The 13,578-nt window shown below is 40.1% G+C and overlaps 2 long non-coding RNA genes across 2 annotated transcripts in view; both read left to right on the plus strand.

The window, feature by feature from the left end:
- The window catches only part of LOC111251612 (uncharacterized), a 39,954-nt gene that overhangs the window by 9,873 nt on the left and 16,503 nt on the right, over positions 1-13,578 (plus strand). The window lies entirely within an intron of this gene.
- On the plus strand, positions 98-3,589 carry LOC147755451 (uncharacterized). The gene is made up of 3 exons (XR_015328469.1): positions 98-2,025; positions 2,583-2,789; positions 3,145-3,589. It is a non-coding gene; the product is annotated as an uncharacterized LOC147755451 (long non-coding RNA).

Consider the following 13,578-nt stretch of genomic DNA (forward strand, 5'->3'; position numbering starts at 1 on the left):
ATATCCCACAAAGCAAACTTCGCGACTCATATGCTCTATACTCCAACAAAGGCTGACACTTGGTACCGCCAACTCCTCGGGTAAAGGCAACCTACCCTTGGCGCTTCGATCTGGTTGCATATATTTGTAACAGTACTGGTATGAAACCGAACATAATTCCATACTATTATACTAAGAAAAGTGAATTTTTTCTAGAGGGAAAACTCTTCAAGCGCTAGCATGGGTCAAGCTGGCTATAGAGTTATAATAGAATCAGTTCCTATAGCTTATTTTTGGCAATGTTTTACGTCCCGGAAGAGCAGACTGTAAATCTCTACTCGATACCTTTTTTCTTTTGCTGGTTGCCTAACGCTCGCTAATAAGTGTGACCTGTTTTGTGCCAATTAATTGTGAATAGCTACTGAATTATTATATTGTAGAGAAGTACGAATACTACCAAGGGCTTTGTTGATTTCTTCCTCATATTCAGGTGGATTGGCTCTGATATCTGGTAAACCAAGCTACTTCCTTGATATCGTATAGTCCATCATCAAACAGGGTCCAATTCACTTATCCGACGAAGATGTCGCCGCGTCCTAGGTTGCATGTAACATAGAAGCAAAAAGCAAAACGAGGCTCGCTCGCTGTAGCTCGTCAAACTCAATAGTCTCGTGAGCCAGGCACAAGGTCTCCAGGGTAAAATTCCATTATCTGAAATCATATACAATTTCTTCGGAAATGAGACGCTAAGCGGAGCATCCCTTGCAGTGTATGTGCAGTCAAAAGAAAAGCTAAACAATTCATTCACTTTGAGCGAGCAGCCGTTGAGAGCCTCAAGCGATATTTTTTAAACACATACACAGACCTATCGATATATCACATTCATTGCTGCAGGGCTTAAAGGACAATGTAACTCATAAAGCCTAGCATATGATACCTATCGACGATATTCAACCACAGCCCTTACAGCTTGGGAACATACGACCAGATTTAGTTAGTCAAAAAGGCAGATTATCGAACTTAACAAGGGTCCATATTGTCTGTATACAGCTATACATGTAGCGGTCGTAAGATAATGACAACTTCGGCGCCGGTATCGTTCCTTGGTATATGGAAACTTCACCGTATTAAATCACGTTCGTAAGTTGAATGCAATTTTTACATAGTTTTAACAACGTACCAATTCGACACGAACATCAGTGCTCTACGGCGCCCTTTGCTGTTACGTTACGTTCAGGCTCTTATGACAGCTTACACCAAGGCAATGCCGTGTAAGCCGATTTGAAACATTGTTTATTGCTTTTATGTTCAGCATTGGCCCGCATTTTTTTCTGTTCCTATTGTGCGCATAATGAAAATGAACAACAGGTCGAAAGAACTATAAATGATTCGTTGTTGAAGCTATGAAACAACGACGACCACCATACTTTCCATGTTTTCTTAGCCCCTAGCAGCTTCTCTTAATGTCGCTAACAACCAGCCCTTATATGGTAGGCCAGTTAACTAAGTCGATCAATAGCGATTGCCGAGCTTCGAAAAATAAATTTACCAGAATCGAAAGTCATTGCAGTTGATAGGTCTTTAGCTTAGCTTTTCCATGCTTTGCACGCACCGAGCGCGTTTTGCATTCAATATATTATGTGGTTATTATACAGATTAGTTCCCCCTCACCTTCGGGACATAGGAAATTGCTCTATCAGAACCTTTATAAGCTAGTGCATTGGTTCGACATTGGTCGTAATCAAACTGGTAGAAAAGCGTAAGTTGCTTCAAATAACTTTACGTAATTTTCTTGTATTAATCGAAAAAGCTGACAAGAAGAAAATGTCCATTGAGAAGAACCATGAACAGGTGCTCGGAACGTGAGCTCATTATCAAACGTACTTTCCGAACGAATCAGACGAGCTATTTTTGGATCACTAACGAAGTTAAGAACAAATATTTTTTGCAATTAAATTGAGCTTGACGTGGCCTTTTTTTCTTCGCTCGTATGTTTTCTTTCAGCAGAGGACACTATTAATCGGCCTCGTTGTACTTACTCGTCGTGTAAGTTGCGTGTAACTGTTAATGTATGCAACTAAATTTCCAGCCTGACTACTTTTTTCTTGTACAGTATCCTATAATATGATACCTCACTACAATATTCAGTAGCTGTCAGATATTTGTATGCTGTTTCGTTAAACTCTGTGGGTTGTCAATTTTATGGTTCGATGTACGTTTGAGTATTTGGGTGGACCATATAGCAGTAAAAAAAAAAAATCGTCGTCTCAACAGTTAACGTTTTTACTTAGTATTACCTAGTAGTTTTTGCAAAATTGTTACATAAAATGCCGCATACAATGTTCATGCTTTGGCACTAGCACGCTTTCGATGTAGCGTTTCGTAGCTTTTATCACGCTTGAAATGATTTGCCAAAAATACCTTTACAGTGAACGCATATTCCTATGCATGAAATAAGGGACGCACGTGTGGTTTAACCAGTCGCCACTTAGAGCAAAGCCAACTCTGCGTATCCACTTGACGGCGTCCACTATGACCCCGTCATCTCTAGTAATTAGAATCTGCCCCCGAAAAAATATATATAACCTGTGTTTTTATTGTAGATCGGTCGTGCTTGGTGTTCAGGTTAGCTAATATTCGTCGCTATAATGGATCTACATAGTGCTGGACTGCAAGCAATCCAGTTCGAGTTTCCCGCAGGCCTAATCTGAGCCTTACGTCATCTACCACTGTTTAGCCGAAGCTTATGGTACTGCCTTGTCTGGCTTGCACGCCTAACGAATCGTATCTTGTTTATCAGGTAGACTAAGGTAAGTTAAGGGAGGGTCGAGTGTTAACGATATAATCAAGTTCAGTGGAAGTACCAGCAAACGAGTGAATCAGGCAGAAGCTTGTTGATATCAAATGATGCTCAAAAAAAAACCACTACGTTATTCTAATATTGACGTAATTGAATCTGTATGCATGTAAAGATGTGAGTCTACCTAATTCACTACGCACGCATTCTCTTCAACGATTCGTGTAGAATACATAAGGACGCCGTACCACAGGCTGTTAATATATGATACTCCATCTTATAATCATTGAACGAACGCCAGACAGAACATTATAGATAATAAGTAATAGAACCAAATCCGCTGAGAGCTATTTACTTTTTTACCATAGATTTCAACCGTCACACACAACGTGTGGGTCTGTAAAATCTGTGCTGGATATGTTAGAGCCTGATATGTCCCCGATGAAGCTTGATCTCGTCACGCTCGGGCAAAAATACGCTCATCGCATGGCCACAGTTACATGACAATGTATTTATTTTTCCAAATACATAACATGTCTAGAGCGATTTTTGTTTTAAATGACTTTTTTGAACATTTAATTCAGGAAGAACTATGAAGAAGCAACTTCATCGAGATGCCATATTACGCAGCTAGCCTAAAACGAACCCCATATGTAGAGAGTAATAATTTAACTAGTATGTAGTTTTGAGTAATATTTATAAACAGTTTCTGAGAGGTTTAACAAAAGTCCAAACCGGTCACCTTACAAACGCGCTCCACGTGGTCAACCGCTCAAATAAAACACCTCTTACAAATTTCACTTATTTGTCTACCTCCCGTATGTTGATATGACTTCTATTTTTTTTTTCGTCTTTCTTCTGTGTGAGTTTGAATGAGACATATTATGTTTACAATAATATGATAACAAGATAAAGCAGCTGATAATTCCGTTCTATTGTAGTCGTGTCGAATCATTCCTAAAAGCAGTTTTATACCAATTGTAAAAAACGTTTTTTTAGTGGAAGTGTGGGCGTCGCATTTTCTTTTTTGCGATCATAATCTCAGTTTTCCCCGCGAGAACCAATAGTCTGGCAATACTGAGGGTGCGTCATTGATGTCGCCATAACTGCAATGCTGTATTACCTATCCTAATGAATAGATAATGTGGATAGGCATCGTCAATTAGTTACTAAAAGAACTTGTCCTTAATCTAATCTCACTAGGACCAGCGTTGCCGTTTACTTTGCTAGCAGAGCACTACTTCCCGTCTGCCACGAGCATGTTTCAGGTGAAAAAAATTCAGTTTTCTATTTAACATTGTAGAAACAATTCAAATCATCAAAATGTTCGCATTCGTATAGAATACTTCCAATTTTTTCTTCATCAGACTTTCTAACTTTCCAGATGCCCGTAGGTTTCAAAAATCAAGTTTACAACTTCTGCGTTCTAAAAGCAGTTGCTGAATTACTTATCGTAACTTTGATCCGAACTATTTGTCTTTGAATCGAAAGCTATAATCGTGCACCGTTCCGCATGGCCAAATTTGCATACAATTTGCTCACTATGGTAGTAGCTTTCATTCAGTGCCTCTACATAGCTGATAATTTCGAACAAAACAGATACATCCTACGCAATTATGGCATAATTAGCTACATTTAAGGTGACCCTGTGCGTACCCTTAATAATTCTATCTTCTCTTAATCACGTACGAGAATGCTATGTGCTATTATGCATGATCAATAGATGTGGGAGTTATGAAGAAATCGGATTTGTAGTGTTACATCAAACCATCTTACAAAGGACATGATCAATAATTGAACATGCAGTGCACAACTAGCCGGAGCAACGTTTAACAACTAACAAAATATACCGCCTTTATTGCCCCGAACAGGGGCTCCCGTGACACAGGATGTCAACCAAAATAGGCAAGAAATCCTTCAGTGTTATTTTCTATCTTCATAAGAGACAGAAAAACATGTTAGATACAAATTTGATAAAATTCATTGCAAATGAGATCACAGAAGACATCCCCCTAAACGCTTGGAGAGAATACGGCTTGCAACCCGTGCTCCTAGGATGGATCAGACACTCGATACGTTTCATCAACTCGTTTCTTATCGTTACCAACTGGTCAGAAATGCTTCCCTGTGTAAGCATATATGCCCCATGAAAAGTCGACAGACGTGTCTAAGACGTGGACAACGCTCCAATCATCAGGCTGTCAAGTATTAACAAACAGCTTTCTGCGCATATTTGAAAGTCTTTTGCCTAACTGACTGATAACCGGCCATTATGCACTTCTAATTAGTGTTAATCTGATACGTCTGAAGCCTTGGATAGCCGGTGCTTGTATTGCTATACTGCGCCCACCGCGTCTCCAAAAATCTCTCAAACGTAGACTGCGCCTCCCGCTTTCTTGTCCACCATTGGAGCGTCTCCAATAAAAATCAACAATACTTGCTGTCTCTGAGGGATTGTTGAAGACCCTTGAGAACAAATGTTTCTGTCAAATGCCTTATTTCCTCCGTTCACAGGATCTTGATTCGGAACAGCTACCCAAACCGAAGTAGCAATATCTCAATTCAACGCTTCTCAACGTTAACGATACAGGTGCGTAGCGTTTTTGTATGTAGACAACGTTTGAATGTATTATAACGTGAATGAGAAGTAAGAATGGGATCCTCAGAACCGTTCTGCATCGTTTACAAAAAAACACTAGCGAAAACACGTACCACAAGGATCTGACACCTAGAGCAGACGAGAATACGTTGTCCTGAAGGTCTTAGAGGACGAAGAGGATTCTGCAGTTACTGCTGCTACGGCTGCTGCTGCAGTTGAAGACCGTTGTTTTTATAGCAAGTGACTTTTACGCCCTTGTTTTCCTCGAATGTGAGAAGCTGCGCAATTCCCTCGTGCATGTTCAATTAGACAAAAATTTAGCATTAGCCCGAGATGCTGTCCTTCACGGCCTGTTTTCCCCTTTCTGTCCCTATTATAGAGGCCTTTTACGACATGTACAACGATGTTGTGACCGTTATCCAGGAGATCCAGAAGAAATAAGCGTCGTCGAAGTTCATTTCTGAAGCTAACACTTCTTCGTTTACGAGCGATGGTGGCGGTAACATTAGTGCTGTGAAAGTATGACGGGTGTTACAATAGAAGTAAATTCTCTTAGTTTCATGACTGCGAGTGTGATGAGAAACGCGCAGTAGTCTGTGCCCGCGATATTGTGTGCCACAGAGACAACCACTTTTACGCAATATCCTAAGGAACGTCGAAAAAATGACTAGAAGGCTCTTGTCGCGTATCTTCGCCCCCAAATTTCTTCGTTATTTTGCGGCTTCTTTCCATGGAACTAAAAACCGGTGAGAGCTTGTTCTCATACACGCAAGCGGAAGTTCCTTTAAAGCCAGAATGCGGGCATGTTTTTGCTCTTTTGAGTCGATTACCTATCTACTTTATTACCTAGGGATACGTTAATTTTTCATCTTACTCGCAAAGTGGACACAGCAACAGGCTGAAGTGTTTTGTGAGGGTTCTCATTTTATAAGCAAGCGGAAAAAAGGTAGAATAGAAGAATAATAGGAAAGGAAGATGCAAAGCTCTGTTGAATTTTTCGTGTCGTCAAGTGTGCCTTGGGACAGCTCGAGCGGTACAAAAGTTTCTACTATTTTAGGTAAGTCGAAGAATTTTCAGAATGTTGCAGTTCAAGCGTCGTATATTGGCTTCGGTAGTTCTGCTGTCTCATTTGTATGTTTTGAAAATGACGCAATTTTATGGAGAATCATCTAAAAAGTATCCCAGCTGTCTGTGACATTTTCAATAGTTTGTGTAAACAGCATCCCAGTAAAAAAAAAAAACTTTTTAGAACGCCTATTATAAGAGGGCGCCGCGTTACTTTGCTCACATTTTACATTGTTACCTGTAAAATTAATTTTTAGATGCGTAGCTTTTTGATATATATATATATATATACATACACGGCTTGCTTATCCGGGAGAGGTGGGTTTAAAAACATAACGCTGTTTACGAAGATGACGGAGTCAGGCATCCTCCACTCTGATAGCAAAATATTGGCTTTTACGAGGCATGCGCTTTTCTCTCTATTGAACCAATTCACGAAAAGGGAAAAATGTCTTCTAGAGATAAGCTTTCCTGTGTACGTCACTTCTTCTCTACACTAGTGGATTAGTAGATGCCTATCAAGCATTTCAGTCATAAAAAAGAGGCTACCCAGTAGGAGGCACGAGAGGAGCTAAACCCGCATTACTGTTACCTTGTTATGTCTTTTCCGAATCTGCTCCACCCAACTCACCTGTTTTCATTAGCGCCTTTTCAAGGCGGCGTAATACACACATAAGGATAAGTTCAACGAGTAACTTTAATCTTGTTGCTTATTTTTCAAAGCGATGAACGGCGAATTTCCTATGCTAACTTCAGTATTAGTACACGAATTAGTACGACCACACGAACTCGTCGGTTTAATTTGGAATTATATATCCGTTACCGCCTGTCTAGAGAATGCACCTATAATCTAAACATGAATTGAAGAATAGAGGCAATGAAGCTTAAGTCTTCCACAAGGCTTGAAAAAACGAGCACGTTTATTCAATTTTATCAATAAACACTCATTCATGTTTTCGGATACTGCACAATTTTGAAAATAAACAATATGTTTATGACTGGATTCCTAAAACACTGGTGATGAAATTGGCACTTATTAGATGGAATGAAACTTTTCCTTTGCTGAATTTGATTTGCCGACATCAAATGTGCCTATGTAGCCTTGTTTCGCTGCGCATTCTGTATATATTTACTATATTCATGCTAGACAATTATTATTAGTGTGAAGAAGTAGGTGTTTTTCGATCGTATCTAAATATATTTATCTATTTGTTGGACCGAGTTCCGCGGCAGATGATTCACATGCCTTCATCGAGCTCTAATGCTTAGCCTTCGCGTTGTTAGATAAAGAATTTAGTTCTACTAAGTTAACAACTATTATATAGCAGTGGGTATCTGCGCGACAAATAAAGCTCAATGACTGAGTTGGGCAGAACAATTCATAACAGCTTGATTTCATTAAGTGCGTATATACTCTAGCGGAGCTAGACTCTTGTTCTGAAAATTACAACGCAATTGTCCTGAAAGACAAACACTGCGGATGGCATAAAAAACGGCTGGCCTGAGCAGGCGACGGTAAGGAGCGGTCTTACATAACACAAAGCTCATATTTTTCGGTTGACAAATCAACTGCTTAGCAACACATGTTAAAATTATCTTCAAGTCGCCGCATGTGCTTACCAGTAACAGCATTACCCGACCAGCGACGTACCTGCGCATTCATAGATTACAGTCTTGCTTAGTCCTTGTGGCCTGTTTCGTTTCCTCAGCCGTTCCTAAAAACTTTTCAGCATCTTGACAGTTTCGCTAAACTTGCCGCAGATATGCGACCTTAGACGCAACACGATCCGATCGGGTTCGCACAGGCAAAACAACCAGGATGTATAGGCTGCCATGATACTTCTCCTTTCCGGTTTGCAATACGTTTGGACGCTTAGCAGAATGCGTAACATTTCGCTACGTCCTCGACTCAGTTGATGACTTAGTTTTACCGATTTGATATAAATCTTACCGTACTGACACTATTGACACTTATAGAAACGAGTCGTATCTATATAGGTAATAACAATGACAACCAAGTACTCTCATAGTAGTTCGTTCGAATTTTCAATCAGTCACAAAGGGGAGCGGCTGACAGCGACATATATGAATATTTGTACAACTTTTAATGGCGATGATCAACGAAAGCTCAGTGAAATGCCGATAAACTTCAATGACTCTTCAAGTTCTCCTAAAGGGGAATTTTAATTCCGGTCGACTTCAATCCGAATTGTAGAAAGTTATACGTGTATTGACAGATAGCTGTTTTAACTATCTCGGAGAAATCTGCAAGTCGTGTACCACACTGTACACATTTGTTGTACAACATTTGAAATAATCATACTAGTACCACTGTATGTATCGTTAAAACCGCTTACACAACTCTAGTCGAACGTCCTATTGCCCACAACTCTTCTACTTTACTAAAATTGAGCTTGTATTTATGTAACGTATATTATACCATTGATAATGCTAATTGAAGTTACAGCTACGGCTGAAACCTGTGCTTCATTCAAACTCGCCTTATTTCTGGATGTTTGAAGACTACAGCCGTTGTTAGTGAAAGCAGCTAGTAGTCGAGACTGTTTGTACACTTTTATTCCAGCGTCCCTCTTTAAACCTAGCGATTTTAACTGCTTCTCTATGTAGTATCAAATGTAGCTTCTGTGAGCATGCTACTGAATGAAGTTGTTATTGTTAAAAAGATTGTCCAAGCGATTCATATCTATTAAACGAACCTCCAATTGCTAACGCAGAGCACAAGCACACAATCGTGCAATCGCACACAAAGTCAAAAGCCTATTCAACAACTTAACATGAGTAAGTTTCTCTATTCAAGTTTTTTCAATACAGTTTCTATCTGTATGACCTGTCTGGGATGCTGTACGCACTACCCTCAGTCACCCTAATTTTGACGTCTTCTGCTATCGTAGACAAACAAATGAATAGTACATTGCAGTTCATTTCCGGTCAGTTTACGAGGGCCTGTATTAGGCCGCATCAATCCCGTGTGAGGCTGCTTGACAAAACGCGTCTGATTACGCCTCGATGTTGCAATATGTGGGCGCGACAATTCCGGCGGTGGCCATGACTTTAGTTAGAAACAACCAAACATTGATGCTTCGAACCTGCCAACAGTACAAATACCAACCAATCTGAAAGAATCGATAAGGCTTTTAATGGCACAATTTCGTGTTTTTTTCCTTCTGCTAAATTTATGATTGTATATCTGTTCCCACTCCTGCCTAGTACTCTATACTCCACGTAACCATCCTATGTCGGTTGTAATGTGTAGTCAGGGAACAAATGAGTATTTCTATTATTTTTGTTAAACCCCTTTTTGAACTCCGAAATCGAATCTATTCGGTTGAATGCTGCGTTGTTTTCTGTCAACCACCTCTCTACTATGTCCTATACATTATACATTTCAATACAGATTATCCGGCCTTTTTTTGGAGGAGGTAACTACTTCGACATCTCTTGTGGCTCACGACATCAATGAACATAGTGAATTTTGACTCTTATATATCGGCAGTATATCTGCAGCTATTTGAATGAGCTCACAAGAGCGCATTACGCCTAGTTGAGTTGTTGCGTAGACCGTTTTCAGGCCACGACCTAGCAGCGGCTCACTTTCGGCATTAGGACAGTGAATTTCTTTATTTGTCATAATTATCGTACAATGCATAGCTCGGCTGCGCAGCTCGTATGATCAAGTCGGCGATTGTGTTGTAGCCGCATACGCCATATCGAAAGGGTTGTGTAGTCACAGCAATAAGGAACATACGCACCGAAGTCACATAAGATGCAATGTACAATATTCCTCTCCCTTTACGAGCATGCTTGGAAACCTTCTAAATAATGCCGTGATGTTCATAAGAAGTATAGGTGAACTTCAACTGCACTAGGTTGCCATACGTGCGTAACCTATTGTCCGTAAAGGCTTTCAATAAACGCGCTTAGGATCTAGAGGTTCCCGTTTCAACAGCTTTGCTGGACCGTTTTACCTGTTCGGCTTGCCCCGAGGAGTACATAGGATGAGGTGGTATTCGAAGGTATTTACGATATGACGGCAAAAGCTGAGTTTCGTTTGTTTACTTGTCCAACAGATCTTTTTAGCTAAGACGTCGGAGAGGATGCATGCTTTATGAAATATCAAAAAATTCGGTGTATGTCAGTGATGAGGGAACGGCAGCAATGAGGGAAAGTCGTCTTATTGGACCTCTATTAAAATACCTATGCACGAAGAGCTAACACTGAACGCTGCAATGCGAACGCAGTCCATTTGTAAATCCATTTAACTGCTACCTTTCCTGGAGTTTCAATGAGTTGTACCATAAATTGCGTCGATCTATGGAGCTGCATGAAATTGAGTGACCTTTTCAACACTTTCAGCAGCACCATGAGTGGTTCAATGATATGCCGTGCACAGCTACATGTTTGATAAAAGGTAAATATTGTCTTCTTGGAAGATATTCGCGGATTTGCTACACCTAATCCTCTCGGGTTCATGATACCCTTATGCGTAGAGCAATAAGAAAACTGAGTCGTTGCTAGAGGATCCATTATTCGCAGTTCTTCGAAACGCTTGAAATCAACAAATCAAACTGTGGTGAGATTGAGTGAAACATCTTTCTAACTACATTATCCTTGGAGTCGTGAAAGGAATAAACAACCCACAGAATGCGCGTCGGAATATCTGTAATAAGATTATTAAAAAAAAAAAATTATTAGATAAAACGTATCTGTTCTTGTGTTGTTTTCATTGTCGCGTAAAAAATAAGCCAATTCGGATGGGAGCGATGAAAAATAGGCCCTGTTTATCTAATGACTATCAAAACAACAACCATTTAGTTCTTTTCAAGATTATCTCGCAAATGAACCAGAATTATCCGTCCAAGACGCGAAAAGGGAGAACAGACCCAAATCTAAGCAAGGCAAGCGAGGTAACATGCCTTTAGACCTTATTTTAGGATAATAGACCCATTAAATCATATGAGTTTGTCTCAGATCTACGCCATAAGGTCTGAGTTTCGAAACACACTGTGAAGATCCTATGCGACTCGTGCCACTCTGTGCTGGTAAAGGTAGGTAATGGTATTGACAAAAATGTCGCAAGAGTGCAAAGTTGAAATGAGGTATAATGGCAAACTATACTTTCGTATAGGATTTCCCACTGAATTTTTTCATGGCCCACCTAGGAAACGCATGTAAAATCATGCTGCCTTAATTCAGCAACTACAGCAGCAGTAGAGCAGAGAACTTGCCAACTGTCTAAACCCTGATCGTCAGGCACCTTATCCCGATTTCCATTTTTTAGGACAACTCGTATTACAATTATATGCTGCGACAAACTGGAATTGCGTTGCATTACTGCTCTCTATCCCTGTCTTCTTCTACGTGAAAAGCAGCTGCGGCATTTTGCGTAGGTACACGTCTACCATCCTTTCACTTGTCTGTTTTAATGGTCCGGCCTAACGTGAATAGCAACAGTGTCAGTATTCCCCTACTCTAATCGCTGAGGGAACCCCGAGCAGGATCAGGCGCTTTAACGTATAGCTCTGAACTGTTGGAAGAGTGGGCTCAGGTTTTTGTTCCAGGTCGTAAGACCTGACTCCGCGGAGATTTTTGTCGCAAGCCGGCGGAGACCAAGCAACTTAATGGTGTACGCATTCATTGACCTTATGAAGGTAATATCATGCCTGCGTCTCGACATAGGACTGGAGGGATAAGAACGCAAAGACATAAATACGGATAGAAATACGTGACACTTCCTCTAGCAAATTACTGTCGGCGACTTCCTGCGTACTTCACCCCGTACGCCTTGACAATAGCTTGGGTCGATACTAACTGCAGCCCGCATACAGCAGTTTGGGTTAAAAAAAAAACAAAGCATTGCATACAGATCCATCTGGAAGTAACTGAGACAGGATCTTTTCGACACGATTCTATCGAACCGCCTCAAAGACTAAAACCATAATCTCTTTAAAGGTCCATATTGATAAAAAAATAAGCAAGTTATGAACGTCAGGTTGGCTAAAAGGTCATTACTAGCAAGTAGAACTTTTTCGATGTAAGGCTAATCGTTTATCTTGATTTTTTTAATTGAGAAAATAAACTCTAACTGAAAGTTGATATTGTTCTCTAGAACGTATTTATTTATTAATCTTCGAACATCTCTAACTTTTAATGTGATATTTTCTACAAAATATAACTTTATCTTATATATCAAATACTATTGAAATTATACGTGTCTAGATGAATTCATAGAAACGCCTTACATCAATGAAAAGGGCGAAATGTTAAGGGTTAATATGTTAATTAAGACATTTAGCACATCAATGTCGACCTGGCTAATACGCGCGCTCTTTCGGGCGAAAAGTGTTGGTCGCTTATAGGTACCTAATGTAATTTATATTAAATTATAACGAAATGTGAAGAATAATTAGATGATATTGCGTGAAGGTCCTTCGCAAATGTTGTTGCGTTAAGTCCGATTGCTGAATAAAATTTTTTAAATCTGTAGCATCTTCTTCACATTAGATATTATGTAACATCGTATGTGCGTGCATGCTCGGTGCAGCTTGTAGTAAGCTCTTGCAAAACTGTTATTCTACGTACGGACAAACGCACACAAACAAAAATAGTAAGCCGTTTCTTAGTTCAGATAGCTAATTCACCCCAAAAAGGCATATTTCTTACATTGTGCGCATTGTTACTGCTCCTATTAATTTAAGATTAATATAAAATCGTTGTAAAAGCATAAAATAAGTGCTAACTCAAATGCAATTTAAATAATCATAAACTTCTATATTCAGTCCTTTACAGTTTAGCAAACCGAGGCTCCTCCTTTGTTTAATTGACTGTTTAATTCAACTGACACAAAACTCGGCAAGAATTGGCCTCGCCAAGGCCGACCAACTCCGAAGACGGGTCCCCTGTCCCTGGGGGTCCGCTCTGCCAGAAAGCGTAATACGCACCTATTACGACGTTTTCATGTCTCACCAAGTCGTCTCGTGTTACTTTGCCGATCTTCGTTTAGCCTCTAGACGTTCGCAAGTTCGCCTAGCGCCCAAACAGAAACTACTCAAGTGCTATTGACCCGTCGAGAAATGTTAAGTCGAGCGCCTAAAGCCGGTACTTGTCAGTTTATCATAAA

This window comes from Varroa destructor, unplaced genomic scaffold (genome assembly GCF_002443255.2).
Source record: "Varroa destructor unplaced genomic scaffold, Vdes_3.0 BEIS01000005.1, whole genome shotgun sequence".
Lineage (NCBI taxonomy): Eukaryota > Metazoa > Arthropoda > Arachnida > Mesostigmata > Varroidae > Varroa > Varroa destructor.